General features: G+C 27.1%; 1 protein-coding gene across 1 annotated transcript in view; it reads left to right on the forward strand.

The window, feature by feature from the left end:
* LOC123297938 (Krueppel-like factor 3) overlaps positions 1–19,593 on the forward strand; it is a 427,850-nt gene that overhangs the window by 319,865 nt on the left and 88,392 nt on the right. The window lies entirely within an intron of this gene.

A 19,593-nucleotide genomic window follows, 5' to 3' on the forward strand; every position in this document is an offset into this window, starting at 1 on the left:
TGTATGTGTAGAAAACTACTCGTAAATAAGTTTTGTGGTTGTGAGAGCTTTTTATCAAAATGATCCAAAAAACATTTAGGGTAAGTTACAAAATTTTCACAGAAAGTCATTTTCCTTTACAATATTGTGGGGTCCTTTGTTGATTCATTTGTTTAGAATTTGATCCTTCATTGTTTAAAGAGTGTAAAATAGATTTTTAATGAAATATCTACGGTCATCATTGTGTTTCGCGCTAGGATACCCAAACTTATACTTTATAATTGTTAAAAATACAAAAACCTACTCCATTAAATCGGACCGGATCTTCAATCTACCACTATAATCAACCATGAAAATCACTGAACAAAAAATTCAATAATTCCAGTAACAACTAAAAAATTAAATTCTTTCAATAAATTCATCTCATATTAAATTGGTTTTCGTTTCAATACAAAAAGTGTGTGATCAAAAAACTATTATAAGATTAGGAGTGGCGGTCGAACAGCCTGCCGGTGCGGCGTGAGAATAAAATAAAAACACAACACAAACGTTGAACACAGACTGACTCAGACTGTGTTAGTGAAACATTCAAGTTCTCAGCCACTGGTCATACGCAAAGTAATATTATTACACAAATATAAAATATAAAGATCGATCGACATACACATAATTCATGTATTTTAATAAAATATCAATGGCATATAAATTACAGTTTGTATTATTTGATTAATATCAATTTAATAACACATTTCTATAAAAATCAATTGTAATAAAATGTATATAAATACATTCAAAAGAGAGTCAAGTCAATGGTTGGTATATTTGTTTCCAATAAAGTATATTACACAAAATTTTACAAAATCTAGTCTTTTTTTATAAAAGCATATATTCAAGGATATGGGACGTAAGAAGATCCACGAACCCTTACTTTCTACCGCGTGGTAAATAAGCTCCAGATGTGAGACATTGTCTCTCATATAGGACATATATATGACGGGGAGCACATTTTCTAGATGGAATTAAATGAGTAAAAATGTTACGTAAGGCTAGCAGATATATCACCCTTCTCTTCCCGACTAATATCAATCAAACCATGACAGCCTTTTTCGGGCGTTAGGGAGGAGGGAGAGGGAGGCAATGTCTGCTAGCAGTATGTAACGTTTTTACGATCATAAGGAAACTTATTTGGAAAGGGGCAGAAATTTTTATCAATTTTTAATAATTTTATTTCCCCCTACCCTTCTCTCTCGTCGCTCTGTCATATACAGGGTGGACCATTTTAATTTATATCTAAATATCTCGTTTTGTAGTTTAAACCAAAATAGCTTAAACCAAAGTTAGATGGGGGACATCATGTTCTGACATCAGTTTGAACCTAGTTCTTTGAGTTTCCTTAACAGCCACTTAACCGTTTATAAATATTATTTGTGAACTATCTGTATATTTTGTCTTGATGATGTGTATAAAATATCAAAAAGAAATTAAATAAAGTTTAAAAAGAAATGAATCGTTAAAATAAATTGTTCGAATTTTTCAAATCGAGTAGAATTCAAATACTAAAACGAAAACATAGATAACTTTTTTTCAAGAAATATATTCGTTTTCTTAATATATTAAATAACTTTTTACTAAAAAATTAGTTTTTCGATTTATGAAACAAACCGAAATGATAGGAAAACTCCTTACTCAACCCACCTTCAAACGATTTATTAGTCAAGTAGATTACTTACACACCTAAAAAAAAAGTAATCTAATTTAGATGGAATTTATAGCACTTTTCTAATGGAAGTGCCCTAAAAGGTAAGCCTTGATCAACTCGTGTTAATATAACCCAACTTACAATGGGGTGTGTTCATATAAATTGAGCTCGCATGAATTGGTGATTAATGTGGCATTGATTCCTTCACATAAATTATTACCGAAATATGTTTGGTAATAGAATCCCTAGACTTTCGTTAAAATATCTTATTCGAACATTTACGGTAACATATTCATTATTATTAGAGTACCCGTGCAAATCGTGATTGGTTCCAGATGATTGAATTGTATTTTATTTATAATATTATTATGTGTGTTGTAAAAAGTACTTCACTGTACTTGATAGTGTTCAAGAAATCTTGTTTATTATTTTTTCTTTCATATTATTCCTGTTTTTTCTTCAAGAAAAAAACATCCCGTCAGTATTTGTTTGATAAGTAAAACTGATAGCTTGACAAATAAATGACGATTGAAAAATTGTTTTATAGAAAATAAAAAATCAATTTTCTATTTAACTTTTATAATACCCACAGCTGCACCACGTGCATACAATTGCTTGTCTACACCTCAATAAAGCCTCTAGGTTGATTACTGATAAAGATAAATTTGATAATAAACAAAAATTTAATCATGATAGTGAGTGTTAAATTTAAGGAAATCAAGTTTTTCGATTTTCGACTTTTTCCTGCTGTTTATGTAAAAAAAGGAATCCTTGACAGTGCGACGACACAAAGGGTAAGTAATTGTAACTTTCGAACGGCTTGGAAATGGAATACAATTTTTTCAATCCTGTCGATAGTTACTAAACATTTCGATAGTTATAAAATATAATGTGTAAAGCATTTAAATTTAGGTTTGATGACAAAATTGATGCAAGTAATCGAAATTTGGCAAATTTTCCAACTTGAAAAACAAAACATCGAGTTTTAGGTATCAACATCGAAAAAATGGGAATGAAATATTAAATTGGTAATATAATTAAATTTATTTTAGAAAACACGCCTTCATGTCTTGGGTTAATAATATTATAAGTTTCAGATATCAATAATTACTGAAAATGAACTATTTTTCAAATAAAACTAGTAGTCCTATCACAATACTTCAACTCAATATTTGAAAATTTTTTATTCAAATTATTCAAGAAAAATTTTTAAGCATTCTTAAAATTAAGTTTAGTAATCAAATAGATTAAGGTTCGAAAAAGCCATTAAAGCCATGGTTCGAATGTTTTTTGATTTTGGTTCTATTGTCTGTCGTATAATGTTAAAAGATAGTTGTTGAAAACACAACACGCGAAAAAAAGTTGAAGTCAAACTCTCTTACACGACTCGAGAAAAATAATTAACACAAACAAATAGAAATATGAAGAAATCATTTCAAACTTTCAAAGAAAATAAATAATTCCCATAAAACATGATACAGTTTTAATAATAATTTGCCGCTTGTGTTTTTTATTACGACTATTATTTTTTTAGACGGTTTTTTACGACTCTAGTATAGATTTTATTATTAACAAGTAACAAACAACAACACCACAATAATTTCTTCAACAATTCAAACATTTAAAGTGAGTAAAAATAAAGTGACTGTATAGTGTTTTATTTATTACACTTAATTAGAAACACTGAATAAGATTAATTTTCTTGTTATAAAAGATCCAATTATATCGTTGCTTTTTAACTCTTTTTTACTCTTTGTATTGTGTTATTATCATGAAAATATTATTATGATTGTAAAATTATGCACAATTAAATTATTTGTTGTTATTTCTTTTAAAGTTATAATCGATAAAAACTATAGATTTCCTGTTTCGAATTTTTATACCCTTTGTTTTGTGATTTTATACTAAATAAGATTGATTAATGCTTAGATGATAGTGTCTTAACGATTGGTCTTTAACTTCAAACACATATCCAACCAAATAAACTTGTATCGTCCATGGTGACGGCAGATTTAGGAAAAAATAGATCGGACAAAATAGACTCGGAAAAAATAACATGTCACATAAATAAAAACTTGCTATGATTGTCAGGCAGAGAATCAAAGCAATTGCAAAACCAAAGTATGATAAAGCAATAATTATTTTTTCGTTGGTTGTCTTTTGTTAATTTTTTAAATACAGGGTTGTTCAATAAGATGACGTAAATAGAATTTTGTCCAAAAAGATGTTGTTACTTAAATGGAAGAAACACATAGTCCAAATTACTTAACCTAACTTAAAATTAATTAAATGGAAAGGACATGTATTTAAAAAACATAATACAAAAGCAATATTTTATATAACATTAAAAAAACTAAAAAAGACGCTTTTGTAGAAAACAGAAAATAATTTTGAATTAAGAATAATGTAAAAAATTTTAATAAATTTGAATTAAGAATAGCGTAAATAAGAAAAAAGTGTATTTTATTGTAAAAAAGCGTAGGATGCATGGTGTCAATAATTATAAATATTTTATTGACAGACAAGAATAAAAGGATTATCATTTTGGTAATATTAAAGCGCTTTTATTAAACCACGCTTTTTTTACAATAAAATACATTTTTTTTCTTATTCACACTATTATTTATTTATATTTATTAAAGTTTTTTACACTATTCTTAATTAAAATTTATCAAAATTTATTCTCTACTTTTTAGTTGGATTTTCCGTAAAAGCGTGTTTTTTATTTTTTTTAAACTAATATTTATTTTTCAATTTTTAATTAAATTTTTATTGAATTTATTTTTCTTTCAATTCAGTATAAATATGGTGGAAGCGCAAATAAATGTATAATATATATGAATAGATATGAAAATCGTTAATCCTGATAATCCCGACCAGGATAATAATGAAATGAACTTCTTTACTTATTGTGTTGTGATTGGTCATTGATAACTTTGCCAAATTTCGAGTTAATCCATTTTTTTAAATTCATTAAGTTTAATTAGTTTAGTGTTTTAAGAACTGCAAATTAATCATAACAGCCTGATTTGTCGGCAAAATTTTGCTATCAACATTTCCAAGCCTTAAGTTGTTATTTTTCATTAAGTCTTAAGAGGTTTTCATAGTGGCCACAATTGGTGATATTCTATGAAAACCTTACCAAAAATTTACGTGAACTTTGTCACTTTTTTTTGTGTGGATTTTCCCGGCAATAATTTTTCATCAGCATAAATATATGACTAAAAGTACGACAAACCAATTGTGAGAGTTTATCCAAGAATTAAGAAAATTTTGAAGGAGGCCAAAAACAGGTTCAAATTTTCCGTTACATTCTAACATACTAACATACTAAGATACTAGCATACGTATGAAGTTAATTAAAACATATTAGAATCTTTATTATTTTCTATTCCTAAATAGCTTTGACGTTTTCAGAAAAAATTTACAAATTCGGCCTCTAAAAAACTGAAAATGAAGTAAATGCTTTACGTAAAAATATTTCAATAATATTGTTGAAATTATTTGAACGTTAATTTATAAACATGTTTAATTTAAACGCATGTCAAGAAGTAACTTAAATTAATTGTATTTATTTATTATTCTGTAAAAGAACAAGATAGCTTCCAGATTGCGTAATTTGAATATTCATACACTGTTTACACATCAGGGGGTAAACATCTATCTTTTCTTATTAAATTATGTACAAAATATATACATACATGCATTAATTTATTTTTTTACCTTTTTCAAATTAACCTTAACCCTAATCATTATTTTGAAAAAGTGAAAAGATTTATTTTTTACTACTCATAAAATAATACATTTATTTAAAAAAGAAGATGAGATAAATAATAAGTTTTACTTTAAATTTTAATTTTACAGTTGCAATCATAATATTTAAAAAAAGTTATTTTTATGAGCACAGGTAATATGTTATTTTCTTTTATTATAATTGTTGAAGCAATCATAGTCTAATGTTTTTAAGGTTCTGAAGGTATTAGTTCAGTCAATCTGTCAAAAAGAGAGAAAAATGCGTTTCAAAATTTTTTGGAGTTTTTTCAAAAACCCACACAGGTAGCAGCTGGCCATGCCCAAGTAAGCTTTCTTACATCATTTTCTAACGACTCACCAACTTTCATCACGAGGGTTTTTTTTGTTCCATTTTCATTTATTTTTCGACAGATTGACTATGGGCACAGTAAAAAGTTTTCTTTCTATTAATCATCTAAATTAAGTAATTCGACACCGTGAGTGAGTTTTATTGGAGACGTTTCCATGTTTCCACACTACTTTAATTATAGAGTTGCATTATGGATGCATTATATACAATAATTTTATGGATTATTTGCATTTATGGCTTACATTGAAAATTTAATATTATTTTTGTCTTACAAATTTAAATATAAATAAATAATTATGATAATAATGATTTCTTATTTTCATAATTTTTAATTCATTAAGTTTAATTAGTTTAGTGTTTTAAGAACTGCAAATTAGTCATAACAGCCTGATTTGTCGGCAAAATTTTGCTATCAACATTTCCAAGCCTTAAGTTGTTATTTTTCATTAAGTCTTAAGAGGTTTTCATAGTGGCCACAATTGGTGACCTTCTATGAAAACCTTACCAAAAATTTACGTGAACTTTATCACTTTTTTATGTGGTTTTTCCCGGTAATAATTGTTCATCAGCATAAATATATGACTAAAAGTACGACAAACCAATTGTGAGAGTTTATCCAAGAATTAAGAAATTTTAGTCTTTTTTTTTTTTTTAAGTCTCATGTCAAGTTAGTGTATATTCTTTTTATCACATTTTTAAGAAGCTATTTTCACGAATGAAGTATAAAAGTCAACTTAAAATAATTGATAATGAGTGATATTTTACCCGAAAATATAGACTTATGCACTTTATCGAACTTCAATTAGGAAAGGTGGCGGTGTGGTAAAAATCAATTTCATGACCTCCAGAACACAGGTGGGACTTCTATTTTGCTCAAATGCATGTATAGCAGGGAAAAAATCCGATTATTGTCGTTTTTTTATGGGTTTAATACAGCCTCCCCAAATTAAGTTAGATTTGAGAAAATCGGTATGTAGGTAGAGTTAATGTCAAGGATGTATCGGTTGGATACGTAGAAACTTCTCAGGCCCCCTTCCCCATTTTATGTTGAAATATTATGTTTTTTGTGCTTTATGCCTCCAAAAATTTAGATACACGGTTGAATAATGTTTTTATGTAGGTGGAGCCATTGCCAAAGATGTGATTGCCAAAGAAGGTGTAAAAGTTTTAGCTCCTCTTATCGGCATTTTATGTAGATATAACATGACTTCAAAAAAATGGAAAATAAATAGGAAATCTCATTTTAATAAAAAGCCTATTTTAAGAAAAAGTATTATAATAAGAGGGAAATATGTCAAAACCATTTTCCTCAATATTGTGATACGGGAAAAATTAAACAGCCTTTAAACGGTGTTCAGACAGACGATAATAAGCAGTTGTATCCAACAAGGTTTGTGAAAAAGAACAGGCAAACTTCCCGTTGATAGGAAATCGTTGGCTATAGTGGAATTGCTGGGATGTGGCTTTCAGTAACCGTAGAAAAAGATAGGAAAACTAGTCACAGATATAAATCCAGGCCTGAAATTTCCGAAGTGAATATTTTTTAGCTATTTTGAGGTAGGAAACATCTTCACAATTTCTGAAGGACTTTTTTTCAAGCTGTAGATAGGTTGAAAAATTAAGGTAGTTGTCGTGGTAATATATATATATTATGGAATATGCGCGCTGTAAAAGTATACGAGCTTGTACCTAAGTGATCCATAATATTTAACAAAGCCTGTACTCGTGGAGACGTTAAACAAACAATATACAATGTGTACGTATACACAAAATATCACTCATTATTAATTATTTTAAGTTGACTTTTATACTTCATTCGTGAAAATAGCTTTTTAAAAATGTGATAAAAAGAATATACACTAACTTGACAAGAGACTTGAATAGAGACATTCTTGAAAAAGAATGACTAAAATTTCTTAATTCTTGGATTAACTCTCACAATTGGTTTGTCGTACTTTTAGTCATATATTTATGCTGATGAACAATTATTACCGGGAAAACCACACAAAAAAAAATGTGACAAAGTTCACGTAAATTTTTGGTAAGGTTTTCATAGAAGGTCACCAATTGTGGCCACTATGAAAACCTCTTAAGACTTAATGAAAAATAACAACTTAAGGCTTGGAAATGTTGATAGTAAAATTTTGCCGACTAATCAGGCTGTTATGACTAATTTGCAGTTCTTAAAACACTAAACTAATTAAACTTAATGAATTAAAAATTATGAAAATAAGAAATCAAATTGCGCAAATATTAATTTTCAAATGTGGGGATTATCATAATTATTTATATTTAAATTTGTATGTATATATATATATATATATATATATATATATATATATATATATATATATATATATATATATATATTGTACCACGGCAACAATCTTAAGTTAATATTTTGTACAAATGGAATTAAAGATATTCTTCTCAACAGAATGTCTAATATAATATGTAATTAATTGAATATCGTAAATAAAGAGTTTTATTATCAGATTTAAAAAAAACTTTTTACTTTCTCATGTATTTTAGTAATAGCGCAAAGCTGTTTAAAATTGAAACATTATTACACAGATTCACCAAATTAAACTTTTAGTAAATGTGACTATCAAGAAAAGATAAAATTTTTGTACAAAACAATTTGCATGAGCTCGAAATAAGGCAGTGCAAGTTTTCGAATAATATGAGATAAATTTTATTGCGATGTTTATTTCAGAAAATACAGGATTATAAATCTATAAGAGGCAATTTTGCTTAGAAAGTGAATATCTTGGTTCAAAAACTTGAACGGGAACTTTTTATAAAAATAAAATTTTCAAGAAAAACTTTAGTGGTCTTGGTAAATTTGTTGTAAAAGAATTTTAGTATGGTTCTAAACTTCATATCAAATTTAGGAATAACATTGCTTACCCTTTCAAATCTCAATATAAAGAGGCAAAAAGTTATAATTTTGAGCAAACGATTACAAAGTAAAATTTCAAAAGAAATTACAAGTTTTCAAATGAACTATTATGATTCTAAATTCGATCATTTTTCGCAGAGATACGCCTGCAGTTTGAAATTTTGGTAAAATTTTGTGTTTTTACAATGTTTCTTTAAGGTTTTTTGATGATTATATAATAAAATTTATCGTAAAAAATAAGCCCTACAGGACCAATGAAAAAATATCTGTAAATACTGTTTATTTTTAACGAAACAATAAATGTCGCGTTTTTTTTAAGTGGATATAAGTTCGGATAAACTGTAAAATAAGATGATTCTTTGGGCTCGTCCTAAATGTCTTCAATTTTAAATTAAACCATTTAATTGAATAATTTAGGAATTAAAATATCTTTTCACATGCCCATCCTAAAAAACACAATATTTTCAACGTAATTTATAATGTAGTTATGTAAGATGAAATGTATTTAAAATAAATTTAAAAAAAATAAAAATAAAAAATAATTTAAATAAATTGTTGATTGTTGTAGGTGTGAAGATGGTTACATTTCACATTTTTAAAACACATTTCTTATTTATACGCCTTATTTTTAACTGATATTTTTTGATACAATCAGGGAAGTTTTATTTTACATATTCAAAAAAATAAGAAAGAAATTTAAGAATAAAGTTGTATGCCTCACCCATACAAATGAACATGGTAATTTGTAGAATGACAAGGGCTGTCTGTAATACTTATTTGTGCGGATGCAAAGTTGACCCACTTTTCTCATACATATATAGTGTGTCCCCGTTTAGAGGTAGAGGGAAAATAGTGATGCCAAATTTTTTGCTACCCTGTACATTATTTAGAAGTTTTAAATATTCCTATAAACTTTAATTTTTTCAGAATAAGCAAAATTTTTAATAAAGAATGCCTTTTTTTCTTAGAATGCAAAATAAAAATTACAAGTATAGTTACTTCTATCCGGGGACACACTGTGTATGTACAAAATAAACAATTTTAATTTTGCAAAATTCGTCTGTTTATTTCCAATTTTTCCACTCTTAATATAACCAATATACCAACGTAAAAACAAAATATCTTTTTGTTGGTAAAGTTTAATACTAAAATCTAATATGAAGAAATTACGAATGCTTGGGGGTTGTTTATTACCTTTTAAGAACTAAACCAAAATCCTGAAAAGGTACTAAAAAATCCCTAAGTATATTATCAATAAATATTCGCTCAATATTTGTTCGTAACTCGAAGTAAAATCTAAAAAAATCAAAATTTTCAATTTAAAAGCAATGAGTTTATACAGTTATTAATTAACATTCTGACGTTACACGATCTTTAACGAACATTTTTCCTGTCGGGCGTTTTCGTTTCTGTTTTGAAAAATTATTTTAAAACTGCCAGTAACTTTAAAATTATCATGAAAAATAAAAACAGTTTTAAAATTTATATATAATCTTTCCATTTTTGTCAAAAAAAAAAGGAAAAAAATTTTTTTTCTAAATCGCCAATTCTGATTGTTGAATATATGTTGAAACTGTGTTTGAATTGTTTAATCAATTTTCCCTAACTAAAAAAAAGCCTAAATTATTTTTGTTTAACTTTTACATGCATAATAATATATAATTAAAAATTTTTCGGGTCCCATGAAAAAAAAGTACCACTTGGGACATTATTTCAAACGTACCGTAACCAATAAAACCTATTTCGAATTATCGTGGGCTTATAATACGATACTGGGTTTTGATATATCTCATTTATTTAGACTGTCTAAAATAGACTTTCTAATTTTTATTTTATCTCATTCTAATTTTCAACAAAATAAATGATCAATTGGTAATACTTGATACCTTAATCGTAATTATTTGTTGTCTTATTACCTTTAATAGATTTTATTGTTATTGTTATTACCGATTAACAATTTAATTTATAGATTGGTATTGTTATGGAATAGAATTAAATTAAACGTTATATAATATATATATATTGATTGATTGTTTTGAAATAAACATATGTTATCGTAAGTCAATAGTTTAAATACTTGTGGTAATACAACCACTAAGATTGATACACTTGAAATAAATCAATAAATATATCAAATGTTTCACATACCTGTTATAATATCTAATACATCTTAAATTTAGAAATATTTTAATATTTTGAAAAGATTTGCAGTCTTTTTTACAAGAGGGCAGAAAAAATATAAATATCAAAAAGGTATCAAAATGTTTAGTTTCTTATAATTATACTCCAATTTTTAACTTTTCCTTCAAAAACTTCCGTGCATTTTTTCCACGTATTTTGTTGTTTTAAAAAAGGGGCATAGACATTTGATTACAACAACTGTGTTTACTATATAAGACAAACAAAAAGAAGTCGTCGAAAAACACGAAAATCAAAAAATTTGTTTTTTTATATATTCGATATTTGTGCCACGATTCTTATTCAAAATTTTTTTGTTTTTATTACCAAACTTACCTTTATCAATCTTCCAAACGACAACCAAAGTAATGCTAGAAATTTCACTTCATTATGGATTGAAGTTCTGCAAAAAAAAGTTTTATATTTCACTTTATTTAATAATTAACATTAAATACTTGTTCAACTTTTAAAAAGGGGCATAGACATTTGAATACATAAATTATAACTGTATGCACAAAAGATTGGATTGGATTTTTACGATTATAAACTATACACAAAACTATAATATATGGCCTTCGTAAAATACTAAAATTAACAATTTTTTTTAAAATTACAAATTATGCAATCGAAAAGAAAGAATAAAAACAGCAGCAAGCACATTTACAGAAATGGTTGACAATCCATTCACCAAACATTTGTATAATGTTTATTATATTATTTTAAAAACTTAAAATAATGGCTTAAATTAATTTTATTTATTATATCAATAATTTAATTTATGGCCAATAATCTTTAATTGGGTGTCTTTTTTTAAATATATTCTTAAATGTTATTTTACGTACCTATATTTATTATTTGTTTTAAAATATCGTTGGTAGCAATATTGGTTTTTGAATCTATTGAACCTTGAAAGTTGTAATTAAAATTCAAACTGCACTGTAATGGTTGGTGCAAGTTCTCTAGTCCTAATTCAGATTTACCGGTTTAATAGTGGCGCGATTTTCCGACACAATTGAAGTTTGGCAATTCAAAAATAATAATTCAAATTTTTGGGTTTCGAACATGCCGCTTTATTTAATAATGTCGACAGTATTACAGAGCCGAGTATCTTCCTATTAGGATAAGAAAAGGAGCTAATATTCTTTAATTTTAAGCTAACACTGCAATTTATTATATCGTCTCTCGAATCGTCCTTTAAACAAATAATTTTTGATTTGTTACAAGTGAAGCATCAAAAGTTTATATATTAACTTTATCCCTACATCTACGCTCTTATTTATTTATATCTGTCTGGTTAATCTGATTAGCGAAACTTTTTTATACCATGTATATTAAATATACCAGGTATACTGAGTTTTGTCCCGAGTTTGTAAAACTTAAAAATATTGATACTATGAACAAAATTTTGTTATAGGTGTTCATAAAATCACTTAATTAGTCCATTTCCGGTTCTCTGTCTGTCTGTCTGCCATCTGTCTGTCGTCTGCAAAACGCATAGAGATATCAAGCTGAAATTTTTACAGCGTGCTAAAAGCGTAAAAAATGAAAACAAGTTCGTAAATGAGCAACATAGGTCAATTGGGTCTTGGGTCCGTAGGACCCATCTTGTAAACCGTTAGAGATATAACAAAAGTCGAAGCGTAGAAAATGTTTCTTATAAAAAACCAAACAACTTTTGTTTTAAACATTTTTTCGTAAACATCAATATTTACCCGTGAGAGCGCAAATTGTATAGTATGTATTATATAGGAATATCAGTTATATATGTGTGACATATATGTATGTGTAATGTAACAGAGTAATCAACACTGTCTATACATGATATTTCAACAATTTACTCAGTCAATTGTTTGTTTTCACTTGTTACTCTTTACATCTAATATCACGGAGGTAATCATTTTTAATAAAATTGTTCATACAAGTTGATTTAATATTTTATCTAGACAACAAATCAATTATAAAAATAATAATTTAATAAAAAAAATAAATTCTAAATGTTCGTAGACAATTATTTTATCAATACACAATAAGAAAAATTGATTTATATAATACAATTTATTTACAATATTAATTTTTATTTGAACTATTAAATAATAAAAAATTATATCATCAAAGTATGAAGAAAAAAAACCATATTTTATTGATTAAAAACGATTTATGATCAATAACATTCTGAATTATTTACTTAATAATATGTTTCATATAGTTTATGATTTATATAGAACAATAACAATTAATCTTTCAGTAGGTTGTTGCATTTTTGCACAAAATAGTTTTTTCTAAAGGCTTTGTTATGGAGGAAGAGAATCTTTGGAATTTTATATTGTCACCAGATATAGGATTCCGTGGAGCTAGTAATTAATTCGTGATATCAAAGAAATACAATAACACTTTTGTACATGAGTCTGGGGGCGAACCTCTTCGGAGGTAAAGGCAGCAACATGTTTTTGAAGAAATGCTTCCAAAAATTTTTTTTGATATTTTCGTGTCAAACATTTTGTTTATGAGGAAGAGAATCTTTGGAATTTTAAATTGTCACCAGATATAGGATTCCATGGAGTTAATAATTTCCATGGAGTTAGTAAAATACGTATGTACATAAACCCGAAATGGTACGCAAAATTTGTGATAGCTGTAGCTCCGAAGTTTTCATCAATTTTGGGTGTCAGAATGATCTCAAATTAGGGTACAGAATCTACCAAAATCATAACGTAATTCATAAATATGAAATTGAAATTTGAATGGTGGAGGTGCAAGGGAGGCATACAATATAAAAAACTGTGATTTTAAATAAATTATTTTATGTTTTTAATTCTCTCATTGCTTCACTGTTGCTTTGATAAGACGCTTTCGCAGTATAAGTGTGCAAGTGAGTATCCATCACTTATTTGTGATTCAATAAATGACAGGAAAAAATGACCAACTGACTACTTAATTTACATTATTAACTTAAAACTCAATACAACTTGCTTAACAACACGTTTAATTTTCTTAAATGATTTTTATGTACTTTAAAGTTATTTGAAAAAATAAATGGGATTTTTCAAAAGCGTCTTTTAGCTGTATTAGAAACAATTCTTTATTAATAGGCGGCCTAAAAATTACAAAATGTATTTGTTTAGTTTTTAATTGTAGGCAATCAAGCAGCCCATATCTTACAATATTTAAAATTATTTTGTACTTTTTAGCCAACATCTTAAAGCCTTACAGCGCATCTGATATAGTGTATACACATGCTTAACCAAATGTAGATTTTTTTTTGTAAAGTCATCTAATCTTGATTTGAATTTTATAAAAATATCAGTAAGAATCAATTGAAAGGTAAAAAAAAATTAAACAAATACAATAAATACAACATGACAGAATAGCTGATATCATCAAATCAGCACAATAAATGTCAATCATTATTAAACATACCTCCACACAGAAATAGTACTTATCATAATAGAACCAATCATTTTTAAATAATAATATTTACTTCGAAAAAGTACTAGAAAACGTATCATTATGGTTATTATTTATTCTATTTGATATATATGACATTTTATAAAATGGTTATTTTTATTAAGATACATACTTAGAAAACATTTTTATAGTTAAATGAAAAATAAAGTTTTGCAAAAAAAAAAAAAATTACTAAGTTTGTATTGTCACGCAGTGTGCACAACATTCATCGTATTCATTTTTCTCTGCACAGCGTCCGAAACACTTAAGGTTTAAAAAAGGAGTTAATTGTATTGAAAGAAAATTTAACTTCACTTGTATGTCCAAGAATTTTTATACCCTGTATATATGTAATAAATATCAAGGTATATTAATTTTAGTCCCAAGTTTGTAATGCCTAAAAATATTGATGCTATGAACAAGATTTTGGTATAGGTGTTAATAAGGTATAAAATTACCTTATTAGTTCATTTCCGGATGTCCGTGTGTCCGTCTCTCCGACTTTAAATGAGCAACATAGATTATTTGGGTCTTGGCCTAAAAAATGTTTCTTTTAAAAAAATTAACAACTTTTGTTTGAAACATTTTTTCGTAAATATCATTGTTTACCCGTGAGATAAGGCAAGTTAGGACTAAACTTTGATGTCCATTTCCTCCAAGGCTAAGATAGAGTAGAAAATCTGCAGGTACCTTCAACTAGTGGTCTTTTGAAAAATTCTCGAAAAACGAAAACTTGACTTGACTATTTTGTAAAAGCGGAGGTGCTGAATTTAAAATATCAAGGCTGAGTCACTTATTCTAAAAATTATTTTTACGTTCCTTAAAATGTACCGAGGAGGCGTAGAAATGAGCGGCGATCAAAATTCAACGTTTTATGACAATGGTTTGGAACTTACGTTAATTTGGGTGTACGGTTTTGGTTCTATAAAAAAGGGACAGCAAACCTATAAAAAAAAATTAAAAATCATCTTCCGCAATGCTGGTCAAGCTCTTAGGAATTTGCTAGTATATCTTTTACAAGAATATTACGACTGCCATGATCGGTGTGATTTATATTACAATTAAGGAAATATTTTGTAATAATCTCTATAGTCAACAAAGCTTTTATTTAAAATATTTATAGTTTTTTTTTTCGAAAGAAGAAAACATAATTCACTAGATGTAGTTTTTTTTCTTTATGTTTACAGCGTGAACAAATATGGTGGTTTTTCTTTGATAGTCTCTCTATTAGATATGTTATTAATTTTTTCATAATAAATATTGAATAAGTGGAATTTTAATTACAAAAATGTTATATTCTTTGTATATGTAGGTATTCTTAAGAAAAAAATTTAATTATTTTATTTCAACGATTAAATCTTCGGTTTTTTTTTTTCAAAATAATTGACAGTTGGAATTTTTACATATAAACACATATTTTATTGAAGAATATTTGAAATTTTATTATTACTTATAATTATACTGAATTTTGAAAAAAATTTTATTAATACCTACCAATCTATTTAATTGAAATAAATAAATTAGAAATTATAATGTGTTAAGTGATTAAAATATTTCTAAACAAATTTTTAATCTTTTGATGTCAATATCGTACCGTCTTATCAGGACGCATCGTTTAAATTAAGGGAATTTTCAACATTTTCTTCTTTTCTTCAAAGAGTGGGCAATAAATTTCAAAATCTAGTCAGTTCAATCAACGCAAGTCAGATGTATTAATTTGAAAAATTGAAGATTTAAATGCAAATTTAAAAAAAATTACTCCCAAATAATGCATAATATTTTATTATAATGAAATACACTAAACAAAAAAACCCAAAAAGTTTTTTTTGTTTAAAATACACAATATTTGTATATGTGTAACAGTATAATCCTTGATCCTTTGGGTTTTATCACGACTTTTTAAGGGTAAAGAAATGAGCTTGAAGATGCATCACTTCAATATATTCTATACTTGAGATATTTAATCGGGGCCAAAATTTAAAAAAAAAAGTATGTTTTTAAAGCACACAGTTTAATTTAAGTGGTTTGATATTTTAATTCTGATTTAAAATTACTTATATATAGCAAAAATGTGAATTCGAATCAATTAAATTGTTCTAATAGGCTCGAATATACACTTTAAAGTTCAAAAAGTTGGCTTCGCTTAAATAACTCAAGTATAGGCTCAAAATATTGCCATGGCAACTGAAATCATTTGTAAACGGAAAAAAATTTTTATTTGTGTTCTGACGCACCGCTTATGTAACAACCCTTTTATGAAAACTATTAGGCTCTTTAATCAACTTCATCTTTTCCCACCACGTATGATATACTATTCTATCATCTCCGAGGAAGAAGCGAAAAACGTAAGCCTGTCTTGTGACGAAGTGTTTCAAAAACCATCGTTGAAAATCACTGTTAATTAACTTCAACGTCCTCATATGCAGTCTAAAACACATCGAAATATTTCTATTATATAGTTAAATTTAATCTTGATGGTAGCCATAAATTAAAGATACGATAAAGAATTTTTCAAAGTTTTAAACTTTTTTTTATGGAAATGAAAAGAACGATTGAACGGTTAACTTATATGGACAATATTGATTATTATTATATACAAAAAGGAAGCTTTTAATTTCACGTATATAACGTAGGGAAAAAATTAAAATTTTAATGATCATTACTAACTCAATGTATAATACAAAAGATATAGTTGTGAGTATGATCCTTGATGGCAGAATAATTGAACTTTTATAAAATTTAATTTTAACGATTTTTTTTTTACCTTTACTGGGAATGGAACTAACCTTTAAAAAAAAAAAAATTATTTGCTTTCAATTTTAATATGAATGATTCATTAAGGTAGTGTAGGTAGTGTAACTCTATGTAGCTTGCAAAGAAAATTTTTTAAAAAATTTTTTCCTTGCTCCAATTTACCCAAAGAAAAATATTGACCTGCATATTTTTTTGACAAATCCTTATTTTATTCCACAATATTATTTTTTCGTCTACAAATTTTTTTCCTAGCTATTACTATAGTTCTTAGCCTTAAAAAGTCTAAGAAACAAATTTCCCGAATAAAAATCTGCTACAGAAAATAAATAGATGTTGACCCTGGTTGACCATGGAGACGCCTTTGCAAAAAAAATTTTATACCGTTGTTTCGTTCCACTTGAGCAAAAATGAGCAAATTACGTGTTTTTGAACCATAGAAGTTGAAATTTTTTTAAAGTCAGCCTGTAAATTGTATGGAATTATTGCCACTTCATAACGAACGAATTTTGCTCCTCGGTTTTTGAGGAGAAACTAATAATTTTCTATCAGAAAGTTGATAATAATAATAATAATAAGGATTTCTTCTATAAAATTACATTGAATATTTATTTATACAATGGAATTGCACGCGGCATCCATTGGTTTAGTAAGTTAAGTATTGAACGTAGTAAAAGAAGATGATCTGGCAAGCACATCTTCACTGATTTACGATCTACACAAGGTTCAAGTACCGGTACATATGCCATGATCATTTGAACATTATACTTTACCAATATAATATTCATCTATATAGACCGTACGTCCATAATGAAACGCTATTCTCTTGATTCTTCTTGCCTACAATTTAGAGGATTGATAAAGGTTACGTTTGGTAATAGAGAAAATTTAAAGCTCTTATAATATCATAGATACCAAAAATACTTGGCTGAAAATGGCATTGTCTTAGCTTATATGACACTAAATTGATACCCGCCCATTTTTCACTGGACTTAAAAGTAAAAACCACCGCTTTATAACCTCCACCCTCTCTTGATATACACAGTTTTCAATTTTGTTAAATTTAAAATAGTCATAATTCATTGAGTTTATCAGAATACTTGGCCAAGATTTCTTTGACATTTACTATTTTAAATTTTTACAGAATTCTTTAATTTATGGTTCAAATTGATGATTACAGATGGATCAGATCTGATCCATCTATAATAATCATTTTGAACATATCTTTGTAAATTATAGTTCATGTGTTATTCTGATATATCAGCTATATTGCTGTACAATTTCATTAACAAACAAACAAACACGCAAGCAAGCGAGCAAACAAACAAACAACAAACATGCTTACTATCACATTTATAATATATAAGGATTTCAAATTTTAGTGCAAAGGTACTGTTACTTCGTTTACTTTTTTTATTAAATCGAATTTTTTTTTTTTTTTAAATACATAAAACAGTTAAAAGTAAACACTTTTTATGAAGTCTATCAATACTATCCAATAACCTGGAGTGGCTTACAGAAACTGACCAAAAAATTATAGACAAACTCGAAAATAGAAAAATTATTATTCCATAAATTCCACACACGAGCCAGTTGAAATCTCAATTTGTTTTATTACCGAACTAACCTTTACCAATTCATCGAAAGAAGCTGCTAAGCTTATTATGAACTCACGGTCTAATAGGTAGGTATATATGTCTTTGCTCTTTGTACAATAAACAAGTAATGTATTTTAAAACCATTTAAACATTTTTATAAAAAATATGTACATTTTTTTTTTTTGCATCATCTTCATTTTAAATCCCGTTTTTAATATTATTATTATTCAATATAATATATTTACAATATCGGTTAAAGATCCGGTATTATTTCAATAGGTAAGTATTCTTGAGTCGAAAAAAATTGAAGCGATGTAAAACGATTTTTTTGAATAGAAACAGAAATTTTTTCCAAAAAAAAAACAAAACAAAATGATTCCAAAAGCAAACCTTTTATTTTATGGGAAAGGAAAAGGGCATATCATTGGTATACAATAAAAACATCGTAGGTATCTTACAAAAATGGAGTCTTTAAACAAACGAGCCACGAAAAATGTTTCTAAGATCCAGGGTGTGCATGCTCGGTTTTCTGAAATTTTTTGTTATTATTTAGTGTTGCTAGATGAAAATAGAAGGTTTTCTATCTAAAATCGGCATAAAAATTGTTAGAGATATGAAATTTTCATACTCGACGTAATTATTCAAGTCCACCACCCACCCTGTATTAATAAAATCGTAACCCTTTCTTCAACCTTTGAAGCAATTTCAGATTTTATCCACCACCTGATTTAACTAACGGTTGTCTAGAATCTAGAACGCCGGCTCTCAGGGCTAGGCTATATAGCGGCAAAAAAGTTTAAATTTTCTTGTACATTAAAATTAAACAGGGAACTATGCTACAATGCAAATTTCTCAATAATTATTCCGATGATTACTTTTCAAGTTAATATTACAAACTTTTCAAATTTTTCAGACGTAATTAATGGTTCGTAAATCAGTG

This window comes from Chrysoperla carnea, chromosome 4 (genome assembly GCF_905475395.1).
Source record: "Chrysoperla carnea chromosome 4, inChrCarn1.1, whole genome shotgun sequence".
In the NCBI taxonomy this organism is placed as follows: Eukaryota; Metazoa; Arthropoda; class Insecta; order Neuroptera; family Chrysopidae; genus Chrysoperla; species Chrysoperla carnea.